Source organism: Mobula birostris, unplaced genomic scaffold (assembly GCF_030028105.1).
Source record: "Mobula birostris isolate sMobBir1 unplaced genomic scaffold, sMobBir1.hap1 scaffold_911, whole genome shotgun sequence".
In the NCBI taxonomy this organism is placed as follows: Eukaryota; Metazoa; Chordata; class Chondrichthyes; order Myliobatiformes; family Myliobatidae; genus Mobula; species Mobula birostris.
Window position 1 is genome coordinate 12,786 of NW_027278628.1, and position 18,490 is coordinate 31,275.

General features: G+C 38.8%; 1 long non-coding RNA gene across 3 annotated transcripts; it reads left to right on the forward strand.

Moving 5' to 3' along the window:
• The first annotated feature begins 7,136 nt into the window (after window positions 1-7,136).
• Window positions 7,137-17,995, forward strand: LOC140193832 (uncharacterized). 3 transcript variants are annotated; one of them, XR_011884957.1, is made up of 4 exons: window positions 7,137-7,483; window positions 13,802-13,922; window positions 14,298-14,460; window positions 16,267-17,995. It is a non-coding gene; the product is annotated as an uncharacterized lncRNA (long non-coding RNA). The 3 variants fall into 3 exon arrangements; XR_011884956.1 differs by lacking the exon at window positions 13,802-13,922 and having other exon boundaries at window positions 7,141-7,483; window positions 16,267-16,381; window positions 17,180-17,995; XR_011884955.1 differs by lacking the exon at window positions 13,802-13,922 and having other exon boundaries at window positions 7,152-7,483.
• The last annotated feature ends 495 nt before the right edge of the window (window positions 17,996-18,490 follow it).

Here is an 18,490-nt window from a genome sequence, read left to right on the forward strand (position 1 = left end):
CAACCAGTTGTAGATAGATAATAACTGCTCTCTGCTTAATATTTCTGACTTCTCTTTGAAGAACCTGATGGATGAAAATTGGCTATTGCAATTGCAACTCTGACTACACTCTTTTTTAATAAAAGAAATTGTCTCTCGATAATATTGGGACAAAAATAATCATGTATTGTTTTCCTTCTGTTCATGTTTGCTGAATAAGGAAGCTGACGTATCTTTTTCTCCCCACTTCTCAGATTGTCCTCTTCAGAAACCCAAAATAGAGAAGGTGATGCTGAAACAGATCCTGACACAAGAAGTTGCATAAAAGGGAGCGAAGGCAATGGAGATGCTGAATGTACTGATGACTCTGATTTTGATGGTGATGATGAGAGCGACAGAGCAAAGTCCATTGAGACTTTAACTTGTGTATCCAACCAACAAACTAATGCACCATTGAAGAGCAAACAGATGACAGCCCAGGGAGAACTGAACTTTTCTAGCTTGAATCTTGAGGATTGAGCAACAGCCAGTATAAATGAAACAGCTTGATCGTTACTATGTTTGGTTACATAACTGTATACTAGGTTCAGTATATCTGACATGAATGTCAACCAAAGCATGTTTTTCTAGCTGCTTTGCACAGATAGGAACATGTAATATTGTCAGAATAATACTGTGAAAGAGAGAGTGGAGAAATTAGTGCAAGCATATTGACTGCTAGTTTCAGTCCACCAGATCCACTGTCTGAACTGAATGTGCAGCAGTGGATGTTGTGAACAGCTGATGCTCATACACTGTGCGCTCAGGTCTAAACACAGATGTCTTTATCATAATGAGGCAATTGATTAAACTAATGACTTAGAGAATTATGAAAGATGTGACCTAACCATATGTAGGGTATAATTTCTATTAATGACACAAGTATTATTTGAATTCGTGAAAATTTGGCATTATTATTAACTTGAGCTGTTGCTACAAAGTGGAACAATTTATATTATTGTAGTGGTTAGACTTTCTCTTTATTCTGAAAAATTTGTATTTTATAAATTCTCTAAAATAAAATACAATCTTGAGTACCTTCTGCCGAGTCACATAAATAAAACCACAAAATGCACTCAATGCCCACTTTATTAACTACAGGGCTTCTGCTGCTGTAGCCCATCCACTTCACTTCGATGTGCTGTGCTTTCAGAGATGCTCTTCAGTATACTGTTGTAACATGTGGTTATTTGACTTGCTGCTGCCTACCTGTCCACTTGAACCAGTCTGGCCATTTTCCTCTGCCCTTTCTCATTAACAAGGCCCTTTTACCCATAGAGCTGCTGTTCTCTGGATGTTTTGTGCACCATTCTCTGTAAACTCTAGAGGCTGTTGTGTGTTAAAACCCCAGGAAATCTGTTTCTGAGATACTCAAACCATCCCGTTTGGTGCCAGCAATCATTCCACTGACAACGTCACTTAGATCACTTTTCCTCTCCATTCTGATGTTTGGTCTGAACAATAACTTGCCTCTTGACCATATCTGCATGCTTTTATGCATTGAGTTTTTGCCATGTGATTGGCTGACTAGATATTTGCATTAATGAGCAGATGTACCTAATAAAATGGCCACTGTGTACACTCAGTAATCTCTTTCTGGGTTATTGATCTATTTTGGAATATAGAACACAGAAGAATGTAGCATAGTACGGTCCTTTTGGCACATGATGTTTTACCAACGTTATGACCTTCTCCAAGATCAATGTAATCCTTACCTCCTACATAGCCCTCCATTTTCCTTTCATCTGTGTGCCTATCTAAGAGTATCTAAAATGTCCCGAAATTATGTGCCTCTATCACCACCTGCCACAGTGCATTACAGGCACTTTCCACTGTGTGTGTGTGTGTGTGTGTGTGTGTGTTTTTTAAAAAAAACTACCCCAGTTATCTCACCTCCTCTCTTTCCCCCACCCCACCATACCTCACCATACTTCCCTTTAATCACCATAAAAGTATGTCCTCTTGTATTTGCCATTGCCACCCTGGAAAAAAGGTGCTGACTATGCACTCTATGCCCTTTATCAACTCCTATACCTCTACCAAATTTCCTCTCATCCTCATTTGTCCTGAAGGTAACTCACTCAACCTTTCCTCAGAAGATCTGTTTGCTAATCCAGACTGCATCTTGTCTAAAGCATCCACATCTTTCCTGCAATGAGATGACCAGAAGAGAACACAATCCTATAAGTGTGGGTCTGACCAGAGTCTCATAGAACTGCAACATTATCTCACGGCTCTTGAACTCAATCTCCTGACTAATGAAGGCTAATGTACCATAAAAAGCAGAAGTAGGCCATTCAGCCCATCGAGTCTGCTCCACTATTCAATCATGGGCTGATCCAATTCTTCCAGTCATCCCCACTCCCCTGCCTTCTCCCCATACCCTTTGATGCCTTGGCTAATCAAGAACCTATCTATCTTTGCCTTAAATATACCCAATGACTTGGCCTCAACAGTTGCATGTGGCAACAAATTCCATAGATTTACTACCCCCTGACTAAAGTAATTTCTCCGTATCTCTGTTCTAAAAGGACATCCTTTAATCCTGAAATTGTGCCCTCTTGTCCTAGACTCTCCTACCATGGGAAATAACTTTGCTATATCTAATTTGGAATGTTTCTATGATATCCCCCCTCATTCTCCTGAACTCCAGGGAATACTGCCCAGAGAGCTGCTGTATGACTTAATAACTTGCGTGCAAATTTGAGGGATCTGTGGACTTGGGCCCCAAGATCCTGCCATTGTTTGACCTTCCAAAGTGTATCACTTCACACTTTCCTGGATTGAACTCCATCTGCCACTTATCAGGCCACTTCTGCATCCTCTCAGTGTCCCATTGTCATAGGTTACTATGACAATGCTATCCACAACACCACCGACCTATGTGCATACTTACTAACCCATCCTTCCCCTTCCTCATCTGAATCATTTATAAAAATCACAAAGAGCAGGGGTCCTAGAAATCCAGGTAGAATACACTCCATCTGCTTCCACTCTCTGTCTTGTGTGGCAAGCCAAGCTAAATCCATGCAAGTTTTTCTTCTTTCTTTTTCAATCTTTTTATTAATTTCAAAATATAGAAACAAAACATAGCAATAATACAGATAATATGAGATGTATTGTTACACTTAAAAAAAGAGTAATTGCAAAACCAAATAGTGGAAATTACCAAAACTCCCATACATGTAGAACTGATCACGGATAATATAAAGCAAAAAAAAAAGGAAAAAGACAAAAAAAAGAAAAAAAAACCCACCCCAAAAGAAAAAAAAACAACTAAACTAAACTAAAAGACTTGGGCAAAACTAACAACTTAAAAATGGAAAAGAAGAAAACCTCAGCGTCGACGCCTCCATTCCCCTCCAACAACAGTACAGAGAAATAAAACCAGTTTGGAAATGATCAAATTACATCAAATGAAAATGCTGAATAAATGGCCTCCAAATTTTTTCAAACTTAATAGAAGGGTCATAAACTGTACTTCTAATTTCTCCAAATTCAGACACACCATAGTTTGTGAAAACCAATGAAATACTGTAGGAGGGTTGATCTCTTTCCAATTCAACAAGATGGACCTTCTAGCTATTAAAGTAAGAAATGCAATCATCCTTCGTGATGAAGAGGTTAAATTATTTGAGTCTATCATTGGTAATCCAAAGATAGCAGTAATTGGATGAGGTTGTAAGTCTAGATTTAGGGCCGTTGAAATAATATCAAAAATATCTTTCCAATATTTCTCCAACAAGGGACATGACCAAAACATGTGAGTTAAAGAAGCAATCTCAGACTGGCATCTGTCACATATTGGATTAGTATAAGAGTAATAACGAGATAGTTTATCTTTGGACATATGAGCCCTGTGAACTACTTTAAACTGTATCAACCTATGCTTAGCACATACAGAGGATGAATTCACCAACTGAAGAATTTTTTCCCATTTTTCAGTCGGTATATTAATCTCAAGTTCTCTTTCCCAGTCAGCTTTAATTTTATTAGAGGCATCAGGACATAAATTCATAATTATATTATATACAATTGCTATTACACCTTTCTGAGAAAGATTTAAGTCTAAGATTTTTTCCAAAGTGCCCATTGGATATGGGTGTGGAAAATTAGGAGAGACAGTAATTAAAAAGTTTCTAATCTGTAAATATCTAAAAAAGTGAGATCTGGGTAAGTTATATTTATTAGAGAGTTGATCAAAAGACATAAAACAGTTATCCAAGAATAAATCGTGAAAAGATATTATACCTTTGGTTTTCCAATCAAAGTAAGCTTGATCCATCATGGAAGGTTGAAAAAGAAAATTTGATATAATGGGACTTGCTAGAATGAATTGATTAAACCCAAAAAATCTTCGGAATTGAAACCATATACGTAAAGTATGTTTAACTATTGGGTTATTCATTTGTTTATATGATTTAAAAGAAGTAAAAGGAAGTAAAGTTCCTAAGACCGAACCCAAGGAAAACCCTTGTAATGAATTAGATTCAAGATTTACCCAATGAGGGTTTAAAGATGCGTCCAAATCTTGTAGCCAAAATTTTAAATATCGAATATTAATTGCCCAATAATAGAATCTAAAATTTGGGAGGGCAAGTCCCCCCTCCTTCTTGGATTTCTGTAAATATCTTTTACCTAACCTAGGATTTTTATTCTGCCAAATATATGAGGAAATTTTTGAATCCACGTTATCAAAAAAAGATTTTGGGATAAAAATTGGAACCGATTGAAATATATACAAAAATTTAGGCAAAATGATCATCTTAATAGAATTAATCCGACCAATCAAAGACAAAGAGATTGGGGACCATTTGGTAAATAAAAGTTTAATCTGATCAATTAAAGGTAAAAAATTAGCTTTAAATAAATATTTATATTTTTTGGTAATTGTTATCCCTAAGTATATAAATGAATCAGTAACCAATTTAAATGGTAAACGTCCATAAATAGGTACATGCTTATTTAAAGGGAATAATTCACTCTTACTAAGATTCAATTTGTAACCAGAAAAGTTACTAAATTGAGCTAACAGATCTAAGATAGCAGGAATTGACTTCTCCGGGTTAGAGATATATAACAACAAATCATCTGCATATAATGATAGTTTATGTATTTCATTTCCACGGGTAATACCAACAATATTTGGCCAGTCACGGATAGCAATTGCTAAAGGTTCAAGAGCAATATTAAATAGTAAAGGACTAAGAGGGCAACCTTGCCTATTACCGCGAAAAAGACGGAAAAAAGGAGATCTATAATTATTTGTACAGACCGAGGCTACCGGGGAGTAATATAACAATTTAATCCAAGATATAAATGTCAAATTAAAATTAAATTTCTCAAGAACATTAAATAAATAAGGCCATTCAACTCTGTCAAAGGCTTTCTCAGCATCTAATGAGATAATACATTCCGGAGTAGTAAGTGAGGGGGTATAAACAATATTCATTAACCTCCTAATATTAAAAGATGAATAGCGATTTTTAATGAATCCGGTTTGATCCATGGAAATAATTTGAGGTAACACCTTCTCCAGTCTAGTAGCTAGAATTTTTGAAAAAATTTTTGAATCTACATTCAGAAGAGATATCGGTCTGTAGGATGCACAATCCGTAGGATCTTTATTCTTTTTAAGAATTAAGGAAATAGAGGCTTCATAAAACGATTGTGGTAATTTACCTAAACTAATTGCTTCCTTAAATATTCTAGACAACTTAGAAGAAAGAATGGAGGAAAAAAATTTTAAAAATTCCACTGTAAACCCATCGGGACCGGGTACTTTACCGGAATTTAATGATGAGATTGCAGTTATTATTTCTTCCTCTGAAATGGAAGTTTCTAATGATAGGCAATCTTCGGGAGATAGTTTCAGAAAACGCAATTTACTTAAAAAATCATGCATGAAATTAGAATCATGAGGAAAATCAGAATGATATAAAGAGGTATAAAATTCTTGAAAGGTTTGGTTTATCCCAACATGATCAACTGTGAAAGTATCATCCCGTTTGCGGATCTTAGTAATTTGACGTTTAACCGAATCAAATTTCAATTGGTTAGCCAGTAATTTACCCGATTTATCACTATGAATATAAAAATCACTTCTAGTTCTCATTCATTTTCGATCAAGGATGTTAATAATAAGCTATGTTCCAATTGGAGTTCAACTCTGTGTTTGCACAGCTCCTTGCTAGGAGAAATAGCATATTTTTTATCAACTTCTTTAATTTTATCAACCAGTAGAAGTATTTCATTATTAATACGTCTTTTCAAACCGGCCGAATAGGAAATAATCTGACCACGGATATAAGCTTTAAAGGCGTCCCAAACAGTTCCGTTGGAAACTTCATCCGTAGTATTAGTTGAAAAGAAGAAATCAATCTGCTCCTTTATAAATTTGACAAAGTCCTGATCTTGAAGCAAAATAGGGTTAAATCGCCATTGTCTGGTAGTACAAAAGGTATCCATTAACTTGATGGAAAGTTTCAATGGAGCATGATCTGAAATAGCAATAATGTCATAATTACAATCAACTACATATGGAATCAAACGAGAGTCAATCAGAAAATAATGAATTCGGGAAAAAGAACGGTGAACATGTGAAAAAAAGAATTCCTTATCATTTGGATGTAGAAATCTCCAAATTTCTGAAATCCCAGCATCCAACATAAAAAAGTTGATAATAGTAGCCGACTTATTCGGTAAAGCCGGACTACTTGTGGATCTATCCAACATGGGATTCAAACATAAATTAAAATCACCGCCCATTATCAACATATACTTGTTTAAATTGGGAAAGGAAGTAAGTAAATGTTTAAAGAATTCAGGATAATCCACATTTGGAGCGTAAACATTAACCATAGCGACCTTTTTATTAAAAAGTACCCCCGTAATTAACAGAAATCTGCCATTAGGATCTGAAATGATGTCTTGATGAATGAATGTAATTGAGGGATCAATAAAAATTGAAACGCCTTTAATTTTGGCTTGAGCATTTGAGTGGTATTGTTATTTTTTCCAAAACTTAAAGAAGCGTTGACTGTCCTCTTTCCTTACATGAGTCTCTTGAGCAAAGATAATATGAGCATTCAGTCTTTGGAATATTTTGAAAATCTTTTTCCGTTTTATTGGATGGTTTAAACCATTTGTATTCCAAGAGACAAAATTAATAGAATGAGCCATAACTAAAAATTAACCCTTTGGTGAGTAAGGGGTTAACCATAATGTGAGCTCATGAAATCGGAAGAGGAATACATGATTAGAGAGGAACCGGAAATCTCGACACTGGGGACATCTTTGTAGTTCTGAATCAGCCCAATAGAAAAAATTAAAAAAGAAAAAGACCACCCTTTCCCCCAACCCCAAGTAGAAACCCGAACTGAGCCAAAGAAGGCTGAAGAAAGCGCTAATTAATATTAACTTTAAACCCATTTCTGCACGGGGCAACTCCAAAAATATATGTTAGGTAAGTGACCTCCCAAAGACTAATATGTGAAAAATAAACAGTATTGTAAATTAGTCTCCATAGTAAAAATTACTAAAATATATAAAATAAAAGAAACCAGTATCAGTGCATATAATTAGTTAATTATAAACGAGTAAATAAAAAAACGCTTCCAAAATAAGAAAACTGGATTATGGGAAGAAGAAGCATAAGAACATGGCGTCCCGAAAAAAAATAAAAATTATAGAAAAAGAAAGACAAGTCTCCATTTTAATTATGCGAAAATCAAAAATAGGAAGCATATAACTACAAATGACCGTCGGATCGGATCATTAGTAATAACAAAAAAGGATAAATTAAAACAAAAGGTTAACTAAGGGAAAGTGATGTTATTCACAGAAGATAAATATTCTATATAAGTTATAGAATAATCACTATAGTAAAGAACAAAGAACAAAAATCTTAAACTTATATAAAACCTTCATCGCACAGTAGTAGAAGGTTTATTTTGAAGAAAAACACCAGAGAGAGAAAAAAAAATTGGTGCTGAAAGCACCAAACACAGATTAAGAGAGGGTGTCTGTATCAGATGGGAAATTATCATCCAAAAAGCTCCGAGCGGCAGTTGTAGAGTGGAAAACACGACGATTTCCATCGGGAAGAGAGATTCTGAGTCGTGCAGGATACAGTAGTGCCGGTTTGAGATTTTTTTGACAGCATTCCGACATTAAAGGTTTAAAAGTCAGTCGTTCCTTCACTTCAGGACTGTAGTCCTGAACTATCCTGAAGGAATGCTGGTGATACTTGATCATCCCTTGTCGACGAGCGATCTGGAGAAGTTGTTCTTTAACATTAACATAATGGAAACGAAGAATAACTGGTCTGGGTTTGGAAACAGCCGCTGCCGACTTTACCCACGGTATACGATGGGCGCGATCGAGTAATGGAGGATCGTTGGGAAAAACTGAACCGAACGAATCCTTTAAAAGTTGAGCAAAGAATATTACAGGATCTCCAACCTCAACATCCTCGAGTAGGCCAATTAAACGTAAATTTTGTCTTCTCGATCGATTCTCAAGATCAATAACTTTGGATTTAAGTTGTTGGAGCTGTTTAGTAGTCGAAGCTAGATTCTTCTCTAAGATCTCAACTTTTGTATCCGTCTTCTGAGATTTAGTATCCAGCTCAGAAATTTTTGCATCGTGTTTTTGAACATCAGCATTCAGGAATTTCAAAGATTCCGTGATTGATTTTAAATCTTCATTAAGGCTTTGACGATGTTGTTCAAATTGAGCAGTTAAACTTTCAGATAATTTTATCCGATGCTGCTCAAACATTTCCTCCAAACACTTCACCATAACTTCGTAAGTTAATTCCGTTGGTTTAGAGTCACCTTTCTTCTTTCCTCCGTTCCCAGCAGCGTCTTTCCCATCTTTGGTTTTAGATCTCGTACTCATTTCTTTAAGCTCAAAAGTTGCGATTGACAAAAGGAAGTCAATTAATCGATAATTCAGAGAGATAAAGTAAGTCTTCTGGTGTACTTAAAGTTGATTAGATCAAGGAGATCATAGGTTAAAAAGGATAACGGGAATGGAGCGAAGCCAGAGAGACGACCTCACTCCATGAGCGCTCCCTGCAGAATCCCCATGCAAGTTTTTCTTGATCCCATTTCTGTAGATTTTTAAATGAGGCTACCATGCAGAACTTTGTCAAGTGCCTTAGTAAAGTCAATTTATATCACATCAACTGCTTTACCTTCAATTTGTGTTATCACTTCCTCAAAAAAGTCAATTGGGTTGTAAGGTGTGACCCACCCCTCAGCAAGCCATGCTGATTATTCCTAATGAGACTATGCTTCTCCAAATGCTCACAATTCCTTTCTCTAAAAAATATTTCCAATACTTTGCCCAACACTGATGTCAGACTCAGTGGTCTATAATTCCCAGAGTTATCCTCACTCACTTTCCTGAACAAAGTAATAACATTTGCCATCCTCTTATCTTCTGGTACTACTACTACTCCTGTGGTCATTAAGGACTCAAAAATCATGGACGACAGTGCAGCAATCTCTTTCTTCACTTCCTGTAGTAATCTGGGAACTTGTGTATCCTAATGCTTTTCGAAAGTTACAGCATCACTAACCTCAGCATGTTCCAGCACATTAGCCTGTTCTAAGCTGACCTCACATTCCCTCTCTCTGGTGAATACGGAGACAAAATGTTCATTAAGGGCCTCCCCTACCTTCTCCGACTCCAGGCACGTTTCCTCTTTTATCCCTGATCAGTCCTACCCTCACTCTGGTCATCCTTATCATTGTGGCTATCCCTCAAGATCGAGGATGATGGTCTTCATTCTGAAGAAGTGGCCCACAGAGCGAAGACGCCTGTGCATGTATTTGTTTAACGTGTACTTGACATTGCGCTCCAAGAAGCACACGATACTTTACAAATCAACCAACTGATTCCAATGGCATGGAAGCCATGAGGATTGGAGCTGATGGATTTGTTGCAGCCTCCATCCGCCTTCACAGCCGTTGAATTCGAAGTAACTTTGTCCGCCTATTCCACCGTTGAGGTCTTGGTTGGATTGTTCTTCGTCAGGGATCTCACCCTCGACCTTACCGCCATGGGTGACCCTACCAGGAGCATAGCTCCAGACGCCATTGCTCTCGGGATCACAGAACCACATAAGCTTCTCCACCACGACAAGGTGACAACCCACGGGGAAAGAGTCATCCTTATACTTACATATAAAAGGCCTTGGGGTTTTCCCTAATCCTACTCACCAAGACCTCGTGTTCCCTTCTACCTCTCCTAAGTCCCTTATTAAGTTGCATCCTGGCTACTTTATAACTCTCCAGTACCTTGTTTGATCTTTGTTTTCTAAATCTTAAGAATACTTCTTTCTTCCTTTAGACTAAATGTTTCACCTCACTTGTCAACCATGGTCCTTTACCCTATCATTCTTTCCCTGACTCAATGGGATAAACCTATACAGAAACCCATGTAAGTAATCCCGAAGCAACCTCCACATTTCCATTGCACATTTCCTTGAGTACATCCGTTCCCAATTTATGGTCACAAGTTCCTGCCTAATAGTATTATAATTCGCCCTCTTCCAATTAAATACTTCCCCATACCGTCTACTACCATCCAAGGCTATGCTGAAGGTCAGGGAGTTGTGGTCTCATTTGTGCAAGATGTAGCAGAAGGTGTCGACAGGAAGGATTCGACACACGTTATGTAAATAAGCTCCGAAATGTTCACCCACTGAGATATGTCACCTGATCAGGGTCATTGTGTAGTACCGGTCCTATAAAGCCTCTCCTCTAGTCAACCTGTTTACAGTTCTGGGCTCCTTAAGGTCGCCATAGCCAGAGGTGGGTAGGGGGGATAAGTGGTAATACCCATTAAATGCTCCCAATGCCGTGTCTCTCAAATAACCTTTGCAACCAAGTCCAGCTCCTAGCCTTCACGTGTGGCTTAATTACTAAGCCCAGTGGAACTGTTTCTACTGACAGGAGAAGGGGAGAAGACTGGTTACTGGTGACTAACAACCAGTTGCTTCAGGCAGAGCCCCTGGTCAGCCATGATCGGTACCTCATCTAGAAGGAAAACTGATTTCAAACCTCCGCTGCCTTGCTGCTATACCCCTCATGGGGAAGGCTTCGCGACTAAACTCTGAGGAAAAAATCCAGAGCTGGAGTCACTAAGGCCATCCCATGTTGAGTACAATGCTGACTGGCAACCCCTGTGATGCCACCTGTGCCAAACGGTATCGGTCTCTGCCGTTCCTTTGGATTCCTCAGCTGTGTGGAGAGGGGGAGCCTGATGCATGGTCTCCATATCGTACTGCTCTGGCTTGTGTAAACAGTAGGACACAACATCCATGGTCAACCCTGATCAACAGTGTCCCTACTGATACTATCCCTGACTGGCAATTTCACACCCCTCCTCTATTACCCCCCCACCCTATTATTTATTTAGAGGTACAGCATGATAACAAGCCCACACTACCCCATTATACCCACATGACCAATTAACCTACTAACCTGTATGTCCTTGGAATGTGAGAGGAAATTGGAGCACCCTGTGGAAACCCATGCAGTCATGAGCAGAGGAACTGAACCTGGATCACTGATACTGTAACAGCATTGCATTAATCGCTATCCTACTGTGCCACCTCAAAAATCTTCGGAACTCCCCACTGTGAAATCGAACCTAGTCTCCCATGTAAATACTAACCACTTTTGTACTAACAAGGTATGTCTAGCAGCCATTCCTGCCTTTGTAACAGCCAAATCTCAGCAATGGCCACGACATCGTATTTCCCTGTACTGATCCATGCTCTAAGTTTATCACCCCTTGTTCCTGATACTTATCACATTAAAGGAAACACACTTCAACCCATCCAATTGACTGTTATGCCCCATTCACTGAATATCCTTCCTCACAGTCTCTCAATACATTGAATCTATATTTACACCAACTGCTCTATCATCTGACCTATCATTCTCGTTTTCACTCCCCGCCAACTTAATGTAAGTCTTCCCCAACAGCTCTGGCAAACCTGCCCGCAAGGACATTGGTCCCTCTCAAGTTCAGGTGTAATCTGTACCTTTTATACAGGTCGTACCTTCCCCTGAGGAGATCCCAATGATCCACAAATTTGAATAACTGCTCCCCACACTAATTTTTCAGCCACACGTTCCACCTGTGATATCGTCCTATTCTTATACTCACTGGCATGTGGCAGAGACAACTGTCAAGAGATTACTATCCTTGAAGTCTTGCTTTTTAGCTTCCTTCCTACCGCTCTATATTCACTCTTCTCTTTTCCCAGCTATCTCATTGGCAGAAAGATGCACCACTATGCCTGGCTGCTCTCCCTCCCCCTTAAGACTGCTGTGGACTTGATTTGAGTTGTCCCTGAACCTGGCACCTGGGAAGCAGCATACCATCCAGAGTATCACATCCACAGAATCTCCTGTCTGTACCCTTTAACTATTCAATCCCCTATCACCACTGCACTCCTCTGCTCCCCCTTCACTTCTCAGCCACAGAGCCACGCTCAGTGCCAAAGACCTGGACTTCGCAGTTTTCTCCTAGTAGTTCATCCCACCCCCACCCAACAGTATCCAAGGTGGTATATTTATTATTGACAACAGCCACAGGGGTAACATATATGGTGATATATGTGTACTTAGTACAAAGTTCAGTATAAATGTATCTATCTAACTCACTTTTCCACTTCTGACAGTCACCCAGCTATCTGCCTCATGCAGCTATGGTGTGGTTGTCTCTTGGTGGCTTCTATCTATCAACTCCTTTTCTCTGGAATGATCCATAGGCCATCCAGCTTCAGCTCCAGTTCCCTAATGTGGCTTGCAAGGAGCTGCACTTGGATGCACTTCTTGCAGGTGTAGTCATCAGGGACACTTGAGGGGTCACCCTGACTTTCCACAAGCATGCAGGAGCAGCACACAATTGCCCGGGGTTCCATTCTTGCTGTTCTACCTATGTAATAGCGAAGAAAGAAAAGAAGCTTACCAGGAGTAAATTTTGGCCTCAGCCACTTCTTGCTGAAGCCTCTTGAGCCAAAGCCTCAATTCACCCACTCCAACCCTGTCCACTCCAACAATGGCTGCTCCATTTAAATCGAACTTCTTTTCACTTTTCCAAGTGAAACTCACACGCAGCGAGCCCTGCCCCTTTTAATGGCTCCTGCCCTCACACAGATTTCTTTCTCGCCCTTGTACGTTAATGCAGAAGTGTAAATAACTCAAGTGCTGGAAATAATTGCCAGGTTATGTAAGATCTTGGAAAGAGAAATGTTGTTAATAGTGTTCAGTGATGTTTCAACAAAATTAAAGAATCATACTGTAGATATCCCATAATGTGGTGTGGCAAAGAATTAAAGCAACATGCCAAGGAAGGTGGAATTCTGAATTTTGGAAAATCTTTAAAGCTTTTGTAGCATGGAAGAGTTAGCATTTCAACTTGATGGCTGTTTATCTATCTGCCTCTCCATATAAGTCAATTTCTTGAAGTTTTAAAAAATTTTAATTTAATCAATTTTTAAAAGTTGTGATGCTCAAGGTGTTACAGTTATCTGACAATTCATAACTGAGTGTTTGCAATTATCGTCTGTGATCACTGATCCGTTGAATGGTTGCATTTTATGACTCATGCAGTGTGCTTCATTCAGGACCACTTCTCTGCTCTGGTAGCATTTCTACCAATGCTGAAAGATAACTAATTGCATCCATGTTCCCTGAGTAATAACTTTATGAACGCAGTAACCTGCAGGCCATTGGAAATCTGTAATTCTGTCTTCCAGTTCAAAAGCCATTGAGACCAGGCATAGGATAATCGGACCATTTCTGAACTTTGGGGTGATTTGGAACCAAGATGCAGAATGCATTCAGTCTTTGTTATCAGCTGGCTTGCTGTGTTTTTCTGTAAGTTGTCCCAGATATGCACGTAGACATTGCGGAACCAATCATTGCCTGTACAGTACCGCAATGGGCTTTCATGCACTTCAGCCAACCGGCTGCTTGTGATGCGTTGTTCTATTTTAAGGTTGTTTTTGTTTATACAACTGCATCTTGTCATTTCAAAACCAATTACAACCCGTAAGTTTCAATAAAAATAAGTTATTAGCTAATATCATTTTCCATTAAATACTGAAACATTTATTAATGTATGTCACTATTTTTAGAACATAGGGTATATCTACATGTTTTTGTGGGTGTACTGGGGTTGAAGCATTGTTAATGTTTAACTGGACAACATTAACTAATTTCTTAATTACACTTTATTTACATGTGGACAAGGACAACAGTTCAGCCCCTGTCACCAAACTGTATTGAAAATTCCAATCAAAATTGTCAATTTTTAAACGCAAACACGAGGAAATCTGCAGATGCTGGAAATTCAAGCAACACACACAGAAAATGCTGGTGAACGCAGCAGGCCAGGCAGTATCTATAGGAAGAGGTACAGTCGACGTTTCGGGCTGAGACCCTTCATCAGGACTAACTGAAAAAAGAGATAGTAAGAGATTTGAAAGTGGGAGGGGGAGGGGGAGATGCGAAATGACAGGAGAAGACAGGAGGAGGAGGGATGGAGCTAAGAGCTGGGAGGTTGATTGGCAAAAGGGATACGAGGCTGGAGAAGGGAGAGGAGCATGGGATGGGAGGCCTAGGCAGAAAGAAAGGAGGAGGGGAGCCAAGAGGATGGGCAAGGAGTTATAGTGAGAGGGACAGAGGGAGAAAAAAGAGTGAAGAAACAATAAATAAATAAATAAATGATGGGGTACGAAGGGGAGGTGGGGCATTAACAGAAGTTAGAGAGGTCAGTGTTCATGCCATCAGGTTGGAGGCTACCCAGACGGAATATAAGGTGTTGTTCCTCCAACCTGAGTGTGGCTTCATCTTGACAGTAGAGGAGGCCGTGGATAGACATGTCAGAATGGGAATGGGACGTGGAATTAAAATGAGTGACATATCGGAATGGGAGTGGGACGTGGAATTAAAATGTCTGACATATCAGAATGGGGATTTTTATACAGTTATTGATCCAATGGAAACTTGTGCACCTTTGAATTCCATTATTTGCATGTATACAATAGCTACCACTCACAATTCCTTTTTTCAGGTATTAATAATGAAAAAAAACCCAAGTTAAAGGTCACAATTGCCTTGGAATTAGTAAACTTACTGTCCAATAGCAAGTGTGTGTGGTATAATCCTATGCATTCTTATCCCGTCTAGGTTTGTCTGCTGATTTTAAGTCCCAACCTGTGAAGAGGGGAACTAGGTTCTCAAGGCCATGTGTTGCTTTGTTACAATGTCTGCACACTGTCTCTATCAGCACATTATTTTAACCTTTGCCTTACTGCAATCTCCACATAAGGAGAAGAATTTAGGAGTATCCACCTTTTCATTATGAGGATTTATGAAACAGTGAATCTTTCTTCTTCTTGATGACAGTCCTGAAATGGAGGGGGCTAAAATTAGAGCCAGACTATTCAGAGAGTGAAAACCTGAAACATGGAGGGAGCAATTGAAAATAACAAAAATAAGTTTGGTTTCTTGTTCAGCAAATGAATTAAAATCCACAGAGTTAGTGTATAGATCACTTATGATCTCATTGATTTAATCATTCTAGAGGTTCAGAAAGGTGAGCTCGTCCAAATCAGCTCTAGTCAGCCTGGATGCTGGTTGCTGGTCTGTAATATACAAAAATATAAGTTTTACATGCTTACAGAACAAAAACAACCCTTTGGCCCGTCTAGTCCATGTCAAACAATTATTCTGCTTAGTCCACTGTCTCACATCTGGACTATCCTTCCCATCCATGCATCTATCCAAATTTCTCTTAAGTGTTGAAATCGAGCCTGCACCCACCACTTCCGCTGGTAGCTTGTTCACATTTGCACCAGCCTCTCAGTGAAGAAGTTCTGCCTCAGGCTCCCCTTAAATATTCACCTTTCACCCTTAACCTATAAACTCCTGTTCTTGTCTCAATTTATATAACTGTTAATTGATCTGTCCACTGTTTAAGGAATCTAAACGCATAACAATTTTTATTCTGTATTAATTAAAACGCTACTGCTGAATAGTAATAAGCACTGGACCTCTTGCAAATCCATGAATGAACTGTTATCTATTAAGTAGTCACAAACTAAATTCATGATTTAATTTAATCTGGATGGATTATAGAGATTTAGAAGATAAAACATTAGCTACCAAGATGCCAGCTTCTTTAAATTATATTTAAGTATTTTTATTTATTTGATAGATAAAAGAAATTCTATTCAATTACACAGTCTGCATCACCAAAAATAAAATGTCATTCAGCCCATTGGACTATTCTGTTTTATGCCTCACACCAGCCTCTTCATCTCTCTCAGTTGGTAGGTACTTTTTTCCATGCCCTTTTCTCTGTTATTATGTCACTGTAGACTGCTCAGAAAAAATTCCTGAATGTCATTCAATATTTCCTTGCAATGTTTTAATCTCTTTAAATTAGCACAATTATCTGATTATCTGCTGGTACATCATATGTACTATCTAAAGTGGGTCACTGGGACATTGGTTAGTGATTTGGAGACTTATAAAAATGCAAATCGTCAAACTTGGACAAATTAGTCACATTTCCACAAAAAAGGACACTTGCCATCACCAATTGAGGAGAAACCTTTGGTGCTCCCTATACTAGCCAAGTTTGCCTATACAATATTTGAGAATTGAAAAATTCAAAATAGCCCATTATGTAAATGAGACAGTGATCCCTTATTACTCAATAGCCAACATAAATGCCAATTTCCCGCAAGCATTTATGATTGGTAGTAAGAAAACATTGAAAAGATTTTAATCTGATTCTCATCAGAATCCAGGCCTTGTTTATTTTATTTTCAGTTCCTGGTGTGTTTATCTTTTGCATCTGTAAAAAAAATTATGATTTCTTTCCTATGATTGGCAATATTTTAACCAGCTGGTGATTCTTTATAATAGATGGTGCAGTATGTACAAGTGAATTCCATCTGGAACAATCCTCCTTGAGACTTTTAACAGCTGCTTCTTCTTTCTACCTTATATTTATTTTCATTCTTTTTGGTTCCTTCCTGTGGTTTATGTCATGTTTTTCATAATTTCCATGGTATTAATTGTGAAAAAGTATTCAATATTGTTCTTTTTGTCATTACTTACAGGTTTATCTTCCAGCTCTTCGAAACTCAATTTCATTTTGTTACTTAAGTTTTTATAGGTTCTTTCATTATTCATAACTTTAGCAATTTCACTCAGATTCTTCTTTGCATTCTTTATCCTAACTTAGTTTGGCCTTTTTAGTAATATATAGTAAAATACTGTCAAGCTGGTTGTTGTAACACATCTAGAGTGGTAGTGTAGTGGGGAGCGCTTGTCGCTCTCAATTTCAGCTTCCACCGCTGGCTAGCAGTCTCGCGAAAAGGAGAGCCGAGTGTGTAGGTCTCTCCCTACCAGCACATAGCCTCTCCAACAACAAGCCTCATGTGGTGCCTCCTCGCTGGTGACACACGGAAACTGAACTCCTTTCGGACTCAGACTGAACTACAGAGGATGGGGAGGAGGTCTGGCCCCTGCACACGTAGCACGCAGCCTCACTGGTGTGTGGGCACACCCTGGTGCTCATGAACCAGATCCCCAGCTATGGGTAAACAGCCTCACTGCCTTGTGGGCAGCCTCAGGAGAGATGAGGGCTTATGGGAGTAAACTCAGACAGCAAATCCGCAGTGGAGCCCCTAAGGAAGCTGGACATCATTGAACATCCTTCTGACAGCACCTGTCGCCAAGCTGGTGCCAAACGTATTGCTTTATGAGCTTTCCTTTGGACTACTGGTGAGGACGAGAGGGAGATCTTGACAACTGGGCATCTCAGGATCTCCATACCTTCCGCCCAGGCTTGTGATTATGATCATCATCACCCATTGTCCTTCGAGACGTGGATGCCAACCAACCAACAACTTCATTAAATACTTTTTAAAGAATCTCCCATTCTTGTATTCATCTCTTATTTCCTTGGTCCAATCGTTAACTATGCTTTGTCCTTTAATCATAACTCTTATTATCGTGTATTCACGGTTGTCTAGATCCACCCCACTTATCTGTTGATTTTCCATCACTAGATCCCATTGTTGATGGGTTTCCTTTGTATTGCCTAGGAAAGGAGACTGGTACATAAGTTTTCACTGCCCCTTTACGATTTATTTGAGGATAGATTGTACCTCGCATCATTAGCTTTCAATACATTCCCTTGCTTCATATTTTTTTTTCTACATGTCTTCCTTACCAGTATTAGCTGAACTGTGGTCCAACTATATTGACAGGTTCAATCCTTTTAATCAGCTTATCTCAAACTGCTTGAATTCAAAAGTTCAAAGTGAAGTAAATTTATTGCCAAAGTACATATATGTCACCAGATACAATCCTGCAATTCATTTTGTTGTGGGCATACTCAATAAATCCATAATAGAATCAATGAA